Source organism: Cryptomeria japonica, chromosome 11 (genome assembly GCF_030272615.1).
Source record: "Cryptomeria japonica chromosome 11, Sugi_1.0, whole genome shotgun sequence".
In the NCBI taxonomy this organism is placed as follows: Eukaryota; Viridiplantae; Streptophyta; class Pinopsida; order Cupressales; family Cupressaceae; genus Cryptomeria; species Cryptomeria japonica.
This window is the reverse complement of record NC_081415.1, coordinates 63,444,256-63,461,414: the sequence shown is the minus strand read 5'-3', so window position 1 is coordinate 63,461,414 and position 17,159 is coordinate 63,444,256.

The following is a 17,159-nucleotide window of genomic DNA, read 5'->3' as shown; positions in this document are numbered from 1 at the left end:
CTTTGAAAAACATTTAATGCTTTGTGTGTTCAACAAATTAACCCCTAAAGTCTTCTAAGACCACTAATGGCTCTTACATGACCATTTATGGCTCTTACATAACCATTTATGGTTATTTCAAACTTGTCTCCTCAAAACATTTATTGTTTTGACCATATTCATCCATTTCACATTTGCACAAGAGTTTATCCATTGGATAAAAGCTTTATTCTTTGAATAAAGAGTTTATTCATTCAACTAACCTTGACTTTAACTTCCAAAGTCATATCAAGCATTTAATGCTTATTCCCTCTCCTCTCAACCTATCTCACATTGACACTTGTCATCCTGGGATTGGGTTGAAAGCCCTCACATGGATTTGAAATCATTCAATCCTGACCCTTGTTGAGATTGCTCAATCTCAACCATCCATTGCTCCATTTTTCCTATAAATAGAGCCCATTTCTTCATAATCCAGATCCTGAAAACTTGTATGCATTTAAGCTATAGGCATTTTAAGAGAGCATTTTAGCATAATTAACTCATATATTGTCATTTTGGATAAAATCAATCATTTTAGTATCAATAGCTTAATATTTGCTTCTTTATTTACATTTAGAGCAACATTTCAATCTCAATCCTCCATAAGCATCCATAGTGCAAAAAGCTGCTGAGAGCTACACTATTTTGGAACTTGGAGAGGAGAGGAACAAGGGAGAAGGAGCTAAGAGCATGTTAGGAGGTATTTGGAGGTGCCTCATCATATTTGCTTCTTTAGTTAAATATGCTTTCATGTTTTTAGTGTCTCTCTTGGTATGCCTATTTAGATTAGTCTTTGATTGAATAACACTAACGATTTTCTTGTGTGTTTTGTGTTGTTTATCTCAAACTAACCTTGTCCATTTAGCAGGGCATCATTTGGTGAACTCGACGTGAATCGAACACGCAAAAATACCATTTTTTTTGTAAACTAACATGTCTGATTGTTGAAAGTGTCACACAGGTTGCACTTTGGCGCTATGGCACACGTTCTAGCGCTATCAACATTTATGTTTTAGCGCTATTGTCCAAATTTCAGCGCTTTTGGCACTGTATTAGCACGTTGGTCACTCTTCTGACGCTATTGATAATCTTTAAGCGCTTTTGCCTCTCTATCATTTTCATTCTTTCAGCACTTTTGTGTTAAATAGAGCCTCTGTTCAAATGTAGACTAGCGCTATTGTAACAAAATGTCGTAAAAATCGCCTTGTAACAAGAAAAAAGTGAAAATTCTAGGCTTGTGGAAGCCCCCCCTTGGACATAGATTTTACTAACAAATTGTGGTTTGTGCAGGTTAAACCTCATCATTAAAAATCACAAATTTTCCTTTGGTGCTTTTAAAAACTTGAAAACAAACATTTACTTCCATTGCAAGTTAGGATTCATCTTCATTTTGGTGCTTAAAATCAACAAACAAATTTGATTTCCTTGCATCAAACTAAAAAGATTTACAATCCACACTTCAAATTTTGGTGCACATAAAATACACAATCCATTTGTTTTGATTTTTGCAAACAAATTTTACTTCAAGCAAATGTGTTTTTCATTAAGTTGACCAGGATTTTCAAATTCTAGATTACAAAACACATTGCCTTTGAAGTTAAAACGAACACCATGGCTGTTGGGGCAACATCTCCAAATAGTTAGATCACATTTGCAAATGGTGGATTAAAAAGAACAAGTGTCTTTCGTGCTTGGCACGCTTGTGCAAAAAGTCGGTCGAGTGGTCCTACCTCTAACACACACTATCCTCTCCTTTGGCTTTCGTGGTCCTAGGTGCAACAGAAAAGTGTTAGTAACACTCAAAATTTTATCTTTTTAAGAGAGGCCTGCCAAGAGACACATCACTCTTGGGAACGACCTCGAGCGGTAAATCCTTCGAGCTGCTATAGAAATCAAGTGAGAGTGAAAGTTGTAGCCTCGGGTATAGCTGTTCCTACAGTGTAACTGGCCAAAAGGACAAATGGGCCCCACCATTAGTTACAAGGCTCTTAAGTGAGTCACTGCAGAATGAACTTATGTCCAAAAACATTGAACATGACTAAACACCTTTAAGTAGTATCCCACCCGTTCTATTGATTGATGATATTTGCGATATAGTTTAGTGCAAGAGCATAGATGGTTTTGCTCCCAAGATACTCACCATACATATTTCCTTGAGTAGAAACATAGCTTTTTGAAAAGTCACTTGTGGCTTGATGAAAGTGGTGACTCCCCCATCATAGGGATCATCTATTTGTTATGCTCGTGCAAGACTTAGTATATCACATCCTTACCTACCACGGCGGGATTCATAAGGTATGTAGTACCAAAGTCGAAGAAATATCAAGATGTGGGCTAAATTTATCACAACTGGCCATTTGACCTTAGGGATAAAAAGTGTTTGAAGTGTATTCATTTTAGTCAAGACCAAGTACAAATTGAGCCGACTTCAAGCTTTGGAAATACACCTTAAAATACATCTAAAGGAAGGGTCATATACAAGTCCAAGGATTGGGTTGATCTAGACCCATACTCATTTGTGCCTTTTTAGGCAACATTCTTGTGTTTGTGTGCTTGCTTTGTTTTCTTGTCAAAGAAAAACTTCAAAAGAAGATCACATCAAAAACAAAGTATTGATCCAACCAAACATTTTTCAAAACAAGCAAACACATCAAAAACAAAGTACAAATAACAAAGAGTCAAAATTTTATGACCATTCTTCACATCTTGCGAAAGAAGAAGCGTCATCAGAATATCAACTTGAAAAGAAGACCCTTAAGCTCAAAGGCTTTTATCAAACGAAGGAAATTCTTCTATATCAATAGACAAATCTTTGTCTCCCATAGAGTTTTCTTGCGTCACATGCGTCTCTACCTTCAAGGCAAAACAAACGAATTTGATTCAGAGACATTGAACCGCAAAGCTTTTATGCAATATAGAGCTCTGAGCTATCACAAAAACCAAGGAGATAAGATTAATCCCAACTTTTCCCCAAACGTCTGTATCACGTACAACACAGCTCGAGAAATACCACCAACACCCGAAAGGGAAGAGGTAGATTTTGTCCCATTTGTAACACAAAGCTTTTATTGAAGTTAAAACATTTCATCCATCATCTTATTCATCCATCATCACTTCATCATCAATCCATTCCAACTCTCAAAACATTAAGAGGTTCTTGTCCCAAAAGTTTTCTTTTAGATATTGCTTGAATCAAACACTTCACATCACCTTTTAGATTGTTTCTACATCTAGGATAAGCTCATCCTCAGAGACACATCTACGCAGGTTAAAACTAGTTCATGAGTGAATCCTCTCATTACTAGGTAGTTAAATCTGTAACACATCTCAGATTTCTCTACACCTTATCACATCAAAATCTTATCAAACAAGCAAGCAATTCAAAGAAGGAATTTTAGTTATATCTACCTTAAAAGTGCTAGAGATCCACATGCAACACAATTCACCAATCATCAATCTCTCATTTCATCAAAAACTCATCATCATTTTTACTCAACTTCAACAAAGACTCATAAACAAAATGGCTCAAACCCGATCACAATCAAGGCAACGAGAAATAGAAAGGGAAGCAAAAGAAGAGGAAAATCTCAATGAATTTCAAGAAGCACTTGGAGGAAATGCAGATGATGAAAACCCAAGTACTCCCACTCCTGCAACAATAGAAAGGGCTCAACATAACCCTCTCTTTAACAGACTTTTTGACGAAATACTCAGGAGCAATGCGGATGCTCACTTCTTAAGACTCGCTCAAGAAGGAGCAAAACTCCCCTCTGACTTTGATCTTGCCCAATTAAGACAAGCATCAGAAAGACAAAGTCGCCATGAAGAGGAAAGAGGTAGAGATCCCAGCAGATATAACATTCCTCGAGGTAACCCACCGCCTCCTCCTCCAAATGAAATGGAGATGTTGTGGCAACAAGTTGAGAATCTCGCCCAACAACTTCATAGTGGTGTCAAAACTAACCAATTCTCACTCAATGACATCTATCCCTATCCTTTTGATAGGAATCTTTATATGCCACCCTTTCCACGAGGATTTGAAACACCCAAATTTGAAAAATATAGAGGAAAGGGAGATCCTCGTGATCATGTCAGAGAATTTCATTCTGCTTGTCTTGAAGTGGCATATGAAGACACATACCTAATGTGCCTTTTTCCCCAAAGCTTGGGAGGAACAACCACATCATGGTTTTCCTGACTAATAGGTGGCATTCAAACATTTGAGGAACTCATCCAAAAGTTCCTAGCTCATTACTCTCATAACATTGAATGCGACATTACCATGGCTGATCTGTGCAACACTAAACAAAAACCAGGTGAACTATTCTTAGTATTCTTGCAACGATGGTGCCAAATGTCTAGCAGACGTTCTCTTCAGTTGCCTGAACGAGAACTAGTGGAAATATTCATTTCCAACTTAAACGAAGAAATGGAATTTCACCTGGATGTCAAAGACACAGACTCTTTTAATGATATGATCACCAAGGGTTTGAAATGTGAAAGGGCACTCATCAAGAAAGGACTCATCAAAATCTATAATGAACCAAAAGATGGTCCTCGCCCGCGCTTCAATAGTGATAAACCAAGCTTCTGGAATAAAAACAAGAATATCGTCAATGATGGGGTTGTGGTTGCCAGGACTATACAAAATGCACAACCTGTGGTTCGGTTTGCAAGACAAAATCCTCCACCTCAGAGCAACACGAATGTTCCTTCGAATCAAGGTCGCATCACATCTCATGATGAACCAAGACCTCGTCAGCAAAAATAGAAACGCACATACACTCCCTTAGGGGAACCCATTGAAACAGTATTGCGACAACTCATTTCTCAAAATTTGGTCACTCTACCTAAACTATCAAACTATGAGCCTCAGGTCAAACCGGCCTGGTGGAGAGATACTGAACACTGTGAATTCCATCAAGGAAGAGGACACAAGACAAGTAATTGTTACCGATTAAAAGATCTTATTCAGGATCTTATTGACCGAGGAGAAATTGAAATTGAAGGACATGACCCAAAAACAACAAATAATGATCATCTGATGTTCAAAAATCCACTTCCATCACAAGATCAAAGGGGTCCTTCCACTTCTAGGTGAGGCACTGATACCACTGATTATACACAGGCTGCGTATAATTACACTGTAAATCATCTGTATGATGCCAGTGAACAAGTTGCAACCATAACCTTCAAAAATCCCAACTCAAATTGCAATGTTGTTACACGTCGCGGTAAGGTTACCATAAAGGCAGCTCCACAAGGCACCGCCTCCATCCCAAAGCAGTACAATCTTGTGGAACAATTAGACAAAACGCCTGCGCTTATATCCATTTTAGAGCTATTGCGCCTATCGCCATCTCATAAAACTATCTTGGATCAAGCACTCCAAGAGGCGTCAGTCCCTGCAAATCTGAATACAGACCAATTTCAAGCCATGGTTGGAAGTATAAAGTCATCACCTTGTCTCATTTTTTCTGAAAGTGACAACTCTTCCTTCCAGCAACCTCATAACGCCTCACTCCACATCGAAGGATTTATTAACCAGCACAAGATCAAGCGAGTCTTGATAGATAATGGAGGAGGCCTGAATATTTGTACACTACAGTTGGTCACAGCATTGGGATATGCGGTAGAATCAGTGGATCCTCATAAGAAGATCACAATCAAAGCCTATGACGATGCAGAGCAGTCATCCAAAGGAGCTGTGGTACTACCAATCCGAGTGGGCCCTGTGGTAAAGCACATCATCTATTAGGTTCTGGACCTTCCTCTGCCATATAATCTATTGTTAGGGAGACCCTGGATACATGCCATGCGAGCCGTTCCATCTACCTACCATCAATGTATCAAGTTCCCACATAACGGTATAGAGATCACAATCCTGGATGATGCAAATCCCTTTGCGTATTGCCATAATATCAGCCATCAACCAAAGATTACCGTCCCCAATAATAGAGAAGCCATTTCCTCCACATCATATATAAGTCCCGCCTCTCTTTCCAGTTCAAACACCACTATACCCAAGCAAGAAAAGCTTAAGATGAAGATAGGAGAGGAAGGTCCCGGGGAATACAACTTGAGTCAACTCTTTTGTGTGGGACAAATGCCCACTTCTCCTAGAACACATGGTAAACCACAGCAGGTACTCCCGCAACCACTAATCACGCCAGCATGTGCTTTGACACCTTTCATCCTTGGAAAGAGTCAAGAAGAAGAAACCCAAGATGAGGACTTGGCAGACTGGATCTATAAAGATCCCATCACCACTGATATACCACAAGTTAAACTTCCTACGGATCAGTATGGCAAAGGTCTCCTCATTATGCAAAGGATGGGGTATGATGGTCAGAGTGCTTTAGGATATTGCAAACAAGGACGACATGAACCTCTGCTATCGAAATTAACGCCCAAAGGTAGTACAGGCCTAGGCTTTGAAAAAGAGATCTTTCCTAAACTCAAATTCAAAGGAAAACCCAGCAAACCATTAGGTTAGCCTACTACAAAAAGGACACCTTTCATTATCAAAGCAACATCGAGCACCATCACAACTGCCCTATCGAGGCTCAAAACCCCAACACAACCATCGCTAATGCTACTCATTCCATCAATCAAACCAGTAATCCCATCAGTAGCACCATTAGCAGCAGCAACTGTATCAGAACCTGCAGCATCATCCATGGCACCAGCAATACCAACAGAAGCCACTGAGTCAATATTACCAATACTCCCTATACTAGATTCCTTTATCCCCATCAACCGCCCTGCAGCACCGATCACTACAAAGGTACATCAACCAATCACACCTGCAGTATTCAATTCAAAAGACATCCCAGTATGGTATAGTAATCGGATGCTGGAAAGTGACTCAGAGACTGACTCACATGAGTGGGAATTTGATTCTGTACAGCTTAACACTTCAGATGAGGAAGACACATCACCACCTCCACCACGCAAAGACATCCCTATTTACAGAGAAGCACAGATAAAGACCACTTGGGTTCTTGAACTGGAAACATCTTCCACAGACCCTATGTCTCATCCTACGCCTGATTCTGACAGGGAGAGTACCATTAACAACCTTCACCATAACGTCCTAACCCTCACTGATACATCTAACACACTTAACCTAATTGATGAAGTAATGCCCATTATCCACCCTGAACTCATCGAATGGAACCAACCAAATCCCCCATGTCTTGACTTCTTCCAAAACGATGAGGCCATCATTGACTTTTTAGAATTAAGGGATAACATACCAAGCGGGGATCACAAAGCTGGATTCGCCATCGAACTTAATAGCGCAGCATACTTCGGGGCAGGTGCCAAACCTTTCAGCTGCAAAAATATAACTATAAAACATGGATCTTCTAGTGAAAACCACACTATGGCACTGTTTGATCTGACAAAAGTAAAAAGAAACAGCGTATCCAATGGTGAAAACCTCTCTGAGGCGCTTGAGGATAAAGAGTTTGACATTCTCCCTGCTAATGCACAATAGGAACGATCAACAATTCTCATCGAAGAAACCAAAGAATATAATGTGGGGACTCTTGAAAATCCTCATCTCATACATCTGGCATCTCTTCTCACTCCAGAGGAACAACCTAAATTTATAGAATTCTTCCAGAAGCGTCAGATCAACTTCACATGGTCATATGCAGACATGCCTGGGCTTGATCCTGATTTAGTCATGCATCACCTTACTGTAGCAGAAGGAGCCAAACTTGTCAAGCAGAAGCTTCATAAGATGCATCCCCAGATTGCAGTGCTAGTCAAAACAGAACTCAAGAAACTCCTAGATGTTGGTTTCATTAGACCAATTGACTATGCAGAATGGATCTCCAATATTGTGCCTGTCTGCAAACCAAAAGGGGGCATCTGCATTTGTACTGACTTCAGAGATCTGAATAAGGCCTGTCCTAAGGATGACTTCCCCCTACCAAATATCGACATCATAGTGGATCTGACAGCAAGACATGCCATGCTTTCACTCATGGATGGCTTTTCAGGATACAATTAGGTAAAGATCGCACCAGAAGATCAACATAAGACAGCCTTCACCTGTCCATGGGGCACATATTGCTGGAATGTAATGCCTTTTGGTCTCAAGAATGCAGGAGCAACCTATCAAAGAGCAATGACCACCATCTTCTATGACATGATGCATACTATGATGGAAGATTATGTTGATGACTTACTAGCAAAATCACTCACCAGAGAAGGGCATCTCCACGTCTTAGATAAAATCTTTGATAGACTAGAACAATACCATGTTCGACTCAACCCAAAGAAATGTGTCTTTGGAGTAACCTCCGGGAAACTTCTAGGATACATTGTCTCAAGCAAAGGCATTGAGGTCGACCCAGCAAAGGTAAAGGCAATCATGGACATGCCATCGCCAAAGAATATCAGTCAGCTAAGGACATTACAAGGGCGGCTTCAATCCATCCGAAGATTCATTGCACAATTGGCTGACAAATGTCACCCATTCACACACCTGCTACACAAGAACATCCGCTTTCAGTGGGATGCCCGATGCCAACAAGCATTTCAGACACTTAAAGACTATCTCATGAATCCACCATTGCTGATGCCACCAGATCCAAGTAGACCGTTGTTACTCTATATCTCAACAACAAGTACAGCATTGGGTGTACTACTGGCACAACATAATGCAGAAGGAAAGGAGTGTGCTGTTTACTACATCTCTTGCACACTGGTTGGCTATGAACTCAATCACACACCTATTGAGCGAGCTTGCTTAGCAGTAATCCTAGCAGCCACTAAACTGAGGCACTATCTATTAACACACAAAGTACAACTCATTGCAAAGATTGATCCACTTAAGTATTTACTCAGCAAAGCAGCATTGACAGGTCGCTTGGCCAAATGGGTGATGATTCTAAGTGAATTTGACATCGAGTATGTAGATCGTAAAGCTATCAAAGGTCAAGTTATTGCAGATCAGTTGGCCGATGCACCACTCATAGGCAATCATCCTCTCATTTCCAATTTTCCAGACGAAGAGATATTCATGATCACAACAACACAACCATGGAAACTTTACTTTGATGGTTCATACACTAGGCATGGCTCGGGGGCAGGCATTCTGTTTATCACACCTCAAGGTGATAGCATCCCGAAGTCTTACAGGCTCACATTTCCATGCACCAACAACATAGCAGAGTATGAGGCCTTGATCACAAGACTCAGGCAATGGAAATTACAAGAACGACAAGTATATGGCGACTCCCAACTGGTCATTCGACAAGCAACCGATGAATATCCGACCAAGGATGACAAACTCATGCCATATAAGAAAATGGTGGACACTCTAAAGACATCATTTACTACTATCACTTTTGAGCAGATACCAAGAGATCAGAATCGAGCTGCTGACGCTATGGCTACCATCGCATCTCTACTAGATCTTCCACATAATTCAACACGCTACGAGTTCTTGGTAGAACAGCTTTGGATCCCCGCTTATGATATCCCCGAATCCGAAATGATATGTCGCCTTGTCGGTTCTGAATCCCCATGGTATGGTGAATTCTACACCTATCTCCGCGATCACACCCTTCCTCCCAACCAATTGAATAACCAAAGCAAAACCTTCATTCGCCAAACTGCTCGATATACCATTATTGCCGAAACCCTATACTGACGCGCTCTTGATGGTACTCTCCTTCGATGTCTGGAATAAGATGAGATAACAAAGGCTTTGGAAGAAGTCCATGAGGGAATTTGTGGGACTCATTCAAGTGGTCCATCACTCGCCAAGAAACTCCTGCGCAATGGATACTATTGGCCATCTATGGAAAAGGATTCCTACTACTTTGTCAGAAAATGCAAGAAATGTCAAGTTCATGGTGACCTGATACATGCACCAGCCCAAGAACTGCAACCAATCATGACACCATGGCCTTTTGTCAATGGGGTCTTGACCTTGTGGGTAAGATTCATCCATCTTCATCTAATGGCCACAAATTCATTATTACCGCCACCGAATATTTCACAAAGTGGATCGAAGCTGTTCCACTTACCCAAGTCACCGGCAAGCAGATCGCCTCATTCATCCTCAACTACATCATCTACCGGTATGGTGTGCCCATGTCCATCATCACAGATAACGGTCTTCCTTTCAAAAATCAGGATGTCCGTGAACTTTGTGAAAGATTTCATATCCAACATCGCTTTTCCACTCCCTATTATCCACTAGGCAATGGTCAGGCCGAAGCATCAAATAAAAACACATTAAGAATCCTCAAGAAGACAGTCAATGATGCTGGCCATGATTGGCACGTTCAATTGAATCCAGCGCTATGGGCATATCGAACTAGCATTCGAACCCCTACAGGTGCAACTCCTTACTCATTGGTCTATGGTGCAGAAGCTATCTTGCCTATTGAGGTCGAGATACCATCATTACGGGTTTCCTTGCACAATCTCATCGATGATGAAGCATACAGAGTCTCACATCTCCAAGACTTAGAATTACTTGATGAAAAGCGACAAGCTGCATACAATCATCTCAAATCCTATCAACAGCACATGAGCAGAAGCTACAATCACCGAGTTAGACCTCGCACATTTGAGGTAGGTGATCTTGTTCTTCGAGAGAATCCTCGCAACCAACCAAACAGAGAACATCAGGGCAAGTTTGAATCAATCTGGCTGGGCCCATATGTTGTCACTGCTATATTCGGGTCTGGGGCATATCAGTTGGCTACATCAGAAGGAGAACCACTTGCAGATCCAATCAACAACATGCACCTCAAACGGTTTTATACCTAAGCTGTACAGAGCATCAGGCTCCCCTACATACTAGAAAATATCAAAAACATTCAAAAAAATGTCCTGAAGAAAATACAAAAACATTCAAAAAAAGAAAAGAAAAATCATGCATCCAAATGGTGAACAACCACTCCGGTGGCACCTTGGGTAAGTACAATGGTGAAAACCTGGCAAACAGGTGCCATTCGTAAAGGCTATGGCTCCATTTTCTTTCAGACTTGTTGCGATCACATCTACTTCATACATACATCCATCCATCCAAAAACCATGGCTTGTTATTTGTCTGCAATTATGATAGTACTTCATGCGTCTAGCATCCCGCTTTTTCATAGTCATGTCTAAAACTGGGGGCAATGCCCTTAACCTATTGATGGAAGTGGATTCTACATTGTCTTATAATTCATTAAGTTCTTCATTCAAGCAATCATCAAAATACCAAAAACATTCAAAAATGTCTCACACAAAAACCAAAAACATTGCAAAACCATTGAAAAATCACACAAAAACACGACAACACATTGTACATACTCATCCATGCAGATACCAAAACAAACATTGACAAAATACTCACATGATGACCACTTATCAATCGACCATATAATCAACATCAACACTCAAAAACTGTCTTCAACAAGGATGCATCCTTCCTTACCAAAACAAAGACAAAAGTGACGTTTTCTTTGACAAGAAAATTATGTTAAGCTATCAAATACTTGGTTGATTTGTGAGTACAATCATTCGTTTATCTGTATCGGGATCTTTCAGCATTGTTTTGTATCGTTTGCACATTATTTTTGATGAAGTTCTGGGGCATGTACTAATGGTGTCTACGTGGGAAGTTCACCAAGCTACGTGATCTTATGCAAAATGCAGTCATAGATCATTACGGCTTGTTGACTACAACGTATACCTCGACCATATGAGCATGAACCATTACCAAGGATCCTTATTCTTTATTCTTTATGTATATACTTTTTGTTTGCAGGTACCATGCTCATTCTTTGGTTCCCCCTCATCCAATTTGGATAAAGGTTTTTATCTCTTAGTATGATATGCACTTGTCTCAGGATATGATCAGCCTAAGATCAAGGAGGACGATCCAAGTCATGCATGAATGGAGATAATCCTTGTCTGTTTCGCAAGCAATACTCTGGTCGACTTGACCCTTATATCAAGTCGTTTGTATTAACTTTCTATATAAAATCCATGAAAGGAATACTCAGGTCATCTTGAATCATTATGTCAAGATGCTTGTATTCTCTTCCAACATTTTAAAAGCTCAATGATGAAAATAGAGCACTATGGATCGTCATTTCATCTCATCTGTTTATATATTGCATTCCGTTGCATATCACCCATCCATTCACTCATTCATATATAGGATTTTTTGCAAAAAGTGACCATTAAAACTGGTCTTGGATACAATCACGACCGAGTACTCTGATACATCATCAATGCATCATGCAAAGTCTTACAAACCTTGCATTCCTCATGGTCATATCATCATCGCATTTAGTTGCATCTTGCATTAAGAACATTCATGTCATTTTAAAACTTAACATTGCATATAGTTCATTTTGGACATTAGTTTTCATTAATCATTTGCATCATTGCATCAATCATAAATAATTAGATTCCTTCGTGGGATCAAATTGTCTTTTGATTGTTATTAAGTCATTTACTAGGCATGCATATCGTGTCGATTATCCATCATCATTTTATCATCCTTTATCATTTATTATTGCATCCATTCATTAGTGAAAAAGTGCATTCATTCATCCATTTATTAAAGTATCCTATTATGCTCATTTTAGGATTCATTCACATTGCATTCATTATCCTTTTTAAATTGCATAAAGGTGCAGTTAATAAACCATTAGTTATAGTATCATCCCATTATCATTTGTACTTAAATCATATTTAAAAGCATTTAGAATCATAAAACCATTTGTTTCCAAAACACATTGGTTCATACCATTTTATAAATATCCATTATACATACGCATTCATTTAAACATTATCATATAAACATTTGTACTTTACATTTTGTTTATCCATATTACATTCATCTAAACACATCTAGATGCATATCCATACATAAAATCATTCATTTAACCATTGCATTAACATCATCACATAAATTATCTCATCATTATCATTGCATAGGAAACACCAAAATCCTGTTCATAAATCATCATAAGCATACATCATCATCATGGCATTACGTACATAAAGCATTACATCAAAAATCAAACAAATCATACATATATAAACCTGCATTCATATGTCAGTATCCAACATCATAAATCATCATAAAAACATGCATATAAGAAACATCTCATCAAATGCATACATACACACACATCCATCTAAGCAATAAACTCATCATCCTGCATAAACATCCATACATATCAACTGCATATCATCAAAATACAGGATCTCCTCATATATATCATCTCATATATCAGAGTACAATGAAGTCTACAAAATCAGCTACCAAGAGCCATCCAAGATACAGTCCAAAAAATAAAACAATGATACAATACATATATGCAAAAATGCTCTCTCAAATGCCACTCTAGCCAAATGCTGTCCCAACACCTCCACCTGCTCCACTGGTGCCTGCACCACCTGATCCATCTCTCCGTGGAGGCCTCATCGAACCAACACTCCCTCCTGCATCCCCTGATCTCTCCCTCCTCAAAGGACCCATCACAGCCCCACTGCTCTGCACCCTCTGCGATCGCTCTAATCTGGCCTGCCACATCTGTGAATAGCTAAGAGCTCGCTGACTGACTGGCACCACCTGCTCATATAAACCCTGCTAGTACTCTATCTCTGCCTATGCTCGTTGCATCTCCCTCATCACCTCCCCCGTAGGCCCCTGTGCTCCTACTCCAATCCGCACTCTCTCCTGCAGCTCCGCCAATCTCTCCACTGCACTATCTCTCTCTCGCAACACCACTGTCAGCTCTGACTCCCGTACAAATAGCTACACATCTCTAGCTGCCACCTCCACCTCCAAATCCTCTATTTGCGTCTGCAAGCGTACTATCATGTGATCCTGCAGATCTTCAGTGGCGCCCTCCTCGGTATCCATAGCTGCCTCCCCTGCACCACCCTCTCTAGTAGTCCCCTCCCCTCTGTCCATCGAGATCTCTCTCTCCATCCCCCTCCCACTCAGCTGAACTCCTCCTGGTATCAATGGTCCCAGTGATATTTGTAGAGGCAGTCCACCTCTCCCTCTTTGCTGACTCTGCATCCCCAATCCTCCACCACCTCCTCCACCTCCTCCTCCTCCACCTCCTCCAACTCTTCCACCTCCTACTCCTCCTCCTTGACCTCCTGCCCTCCTCCGTCTCTGTCCCCTCTCATCCTCAAAAGCTGGGATCGACTCTGCTGGATCCGATATCCGTGGGATCGGGTGCGCTGCCGGGTACTGCGTGTACTCATTTGTCACCCCTACATCAATGACCCTCGGTCCTATGTCCCATGGTCTCTCCTACGGTGTCCGAAACTCTACCAGTGCCTGATCATACGGTAGCACTGGACCCCATGCATACCTCTCTCGAATAACCCGCGCATATTCTCCAGATCCACTGGGCAGTCCCTACTGCCATCCAAACTGCCTCATCACTCTCCCAGGCACCTGTCTCTCCACATGGTATGCAGTCCTCCCAATGAGGAATCGAGTCATAAACACATACGACAGTGCCTCTGCATCATCATCCCATGGCTCACACTCCAAGTATGGCCGCTATATCACTGCATCCAGATCGTCTAATGCCCGCCGCCACCACTCTAACTTCCCCAGGTGGGGCTGACTCATCATGCCGCTATACATAAACATGTACGGCTGATCTACTGGACGAAATCTAAGACTCACCGGTCGAGTCACTGGTAGATGCTCCCAAGCCCAAATATGTAGCAGCGTCATGCCCACTGCTAAGGAACCCCTCCCCCGGTAAACCACCTCATGGAGCTCCTGGTACATGTGCGCCAGCATGCACGACCCCCACGCAAATCGGGTCCCCTCGGTCATCATCATCTCGATAACCTGTCCCCATCTGACGGCCAAACCATGTGATCGCCTGTCCGGACATAACAGACCTCCCACAATACTTAATAAAACTGTTAGAAGAGGCTCATATAATGCCGCTATATCCTCCCAAGCAATGGAGCTATCATCAATAAATACATCCTCATAAAAAATCCTCTGCACTGCCACAGTCCCTTAGGATCTATCATATGTGACCAGCTCCCCTCAAATCGGAATCCGCAGGATGCGCCACACATCCTCCAAGGTCACTGTCATCTCCCCCTGTGCCAAATGGAAGGTGCATGTCTCGATGTGCCACCGCTCTACTAGTGCTATGATCAATCCGTGATTCATATGAATGGGCATGTGCATCACCTCATATAGACCAGTCGCGACAATGCAGTCTATCTCCACCTATGTCAATCGATCCCGCAACCCCTGTGTCATAGGATGGCGCTCGCGTAACTGCAACACGCGCAGCTCCTCCTGCACATGGACATTCATCAATCACCATCAGTTGTTTTATTTTCAAACTTTCTTAAGTTTAAACCTCGACTATCAACAGATACTTTGATCAAGTATCTTCGGGTCTCAATAGGTAAGCAATCATGGCCACCTAGACTTCAACGGGCATTTATCCTAACAAATGACCTAAGTCTCATCAGGCTGCTATGGTTCAAAACAACTCCCACTTCACCTCGCCATCCATCAATCATTGGCATCGAGAGATTTTCTTCATTCAAACTGGGACATCTTTTTATCCTAAGACAAAAGCGCTATTATACCAACAAAAGCGCTAGTTTCAAAACAATAGCGCTGCAACCTTAACAAAAGCACTCAATTAACTATTCCATAGCGCTAAAACTACAAATGCGCTAAAACCCCCATACAGTAGCGCTAATCCATGTCAATAGCGCTCAAACCAGACCTCAATAGTGCTTATTCATCAAAAGCGCTTAAACTTGCATACAATAACACTATAAAAATACTAAAGCGCTCAAACAATGTGGCAATAGCGCCATTGCAACGCAATAGTGCTAGTTTATGGAGCAAAAGCGCCAAAACCATGGTTCCAGCGCTCTTGCTCCGACTTGACTTGGACTCAGCTAAAAACCTATCAAAAATGCATAAAAATTAAATTTTTGAATTTGCGTACCACTGGTCCATAGTCGTCTGGGCGCTGGAACCGTCGAACTCCCTCAAATCTGTGCTCGGTGATCAGAATCGGCATCCTGACTGCTGCTCGCTTCTCCAAAATGTCACTCTCAGAGCTCTGATTTTCAAATGGTCGTGGTCACAAATGATCCTGTTTTCACCCTATTTATACCCTTCGCCGTCACTATAACTTCTCCCCGCTCACCGCTGTAATCCCTGTGAACTTCCTGAGCCCCCCATTTCTTCATTTTTCCTCCAATTTCTTCTATTTTTCACTTGTATGGCTAATTTCTTCTCTTCTACCACCTCGCCAATTTTCATTCTTTTTTGAGAGATCGCCCGATTTTTCAAAAAATTTCGGCCCATCTCTCGAGAGGGCATACCACCCATTAAATTTACATTTTATGGGGCATTTTCTTCACACCAGTTTTTCTTTCTTTGAAATGACACGATAAACCGCACCGTCTCAAAGAGGGGCAAATGTAGTCACACAAATCTGTCCAGTTTAATTAAATGAATATTTCGTATTTATTTGATTAAAAATCCACTAGCCATCAGTTAATTAAATAAATATTTAATTAATTCATCCCCAAACATTCTTCTATTAATTAAATAAATTATTCAATTTATTTTAATTAATTCATTAAATCAAATTCCAATCAATTAAATAAATAAAATCTATTTATTTAATTAAATCCCCCTTTTCCTCTTTTAAATAAATTAAATTAAACATTTATTTAAATCATTATCCCCACCCCACTTGCATTTTCCTACAAATGCAACTTGCACATATTTATTGAAATAAATGAATTTTTATTTTTAATAAAATCTTATTTTCCCTCACCCACCAAATCCACTTGCAAAATCTAATCCCCTTCTAGATTCTTCTAACCCCTTCCTAATTAGCCTAATCCATACCCTAATTATTGTCATATTCCTAAGCAAAATGGAGTCACTTCTCAAAGACTCCAAAGTCTTTGAAAAACATTTAATGCTTTGTGTGTTCAACAAATTAACCCCTAAAGTCTTCTAAGACCACTAATGGCTCTTACATGACCATTTATGGTTCTTACATAACCATTTATGGTTATTTCAAACTTGTCTCCCCAAAACATTTATTGTTTTGACCATATTCATCCATTTC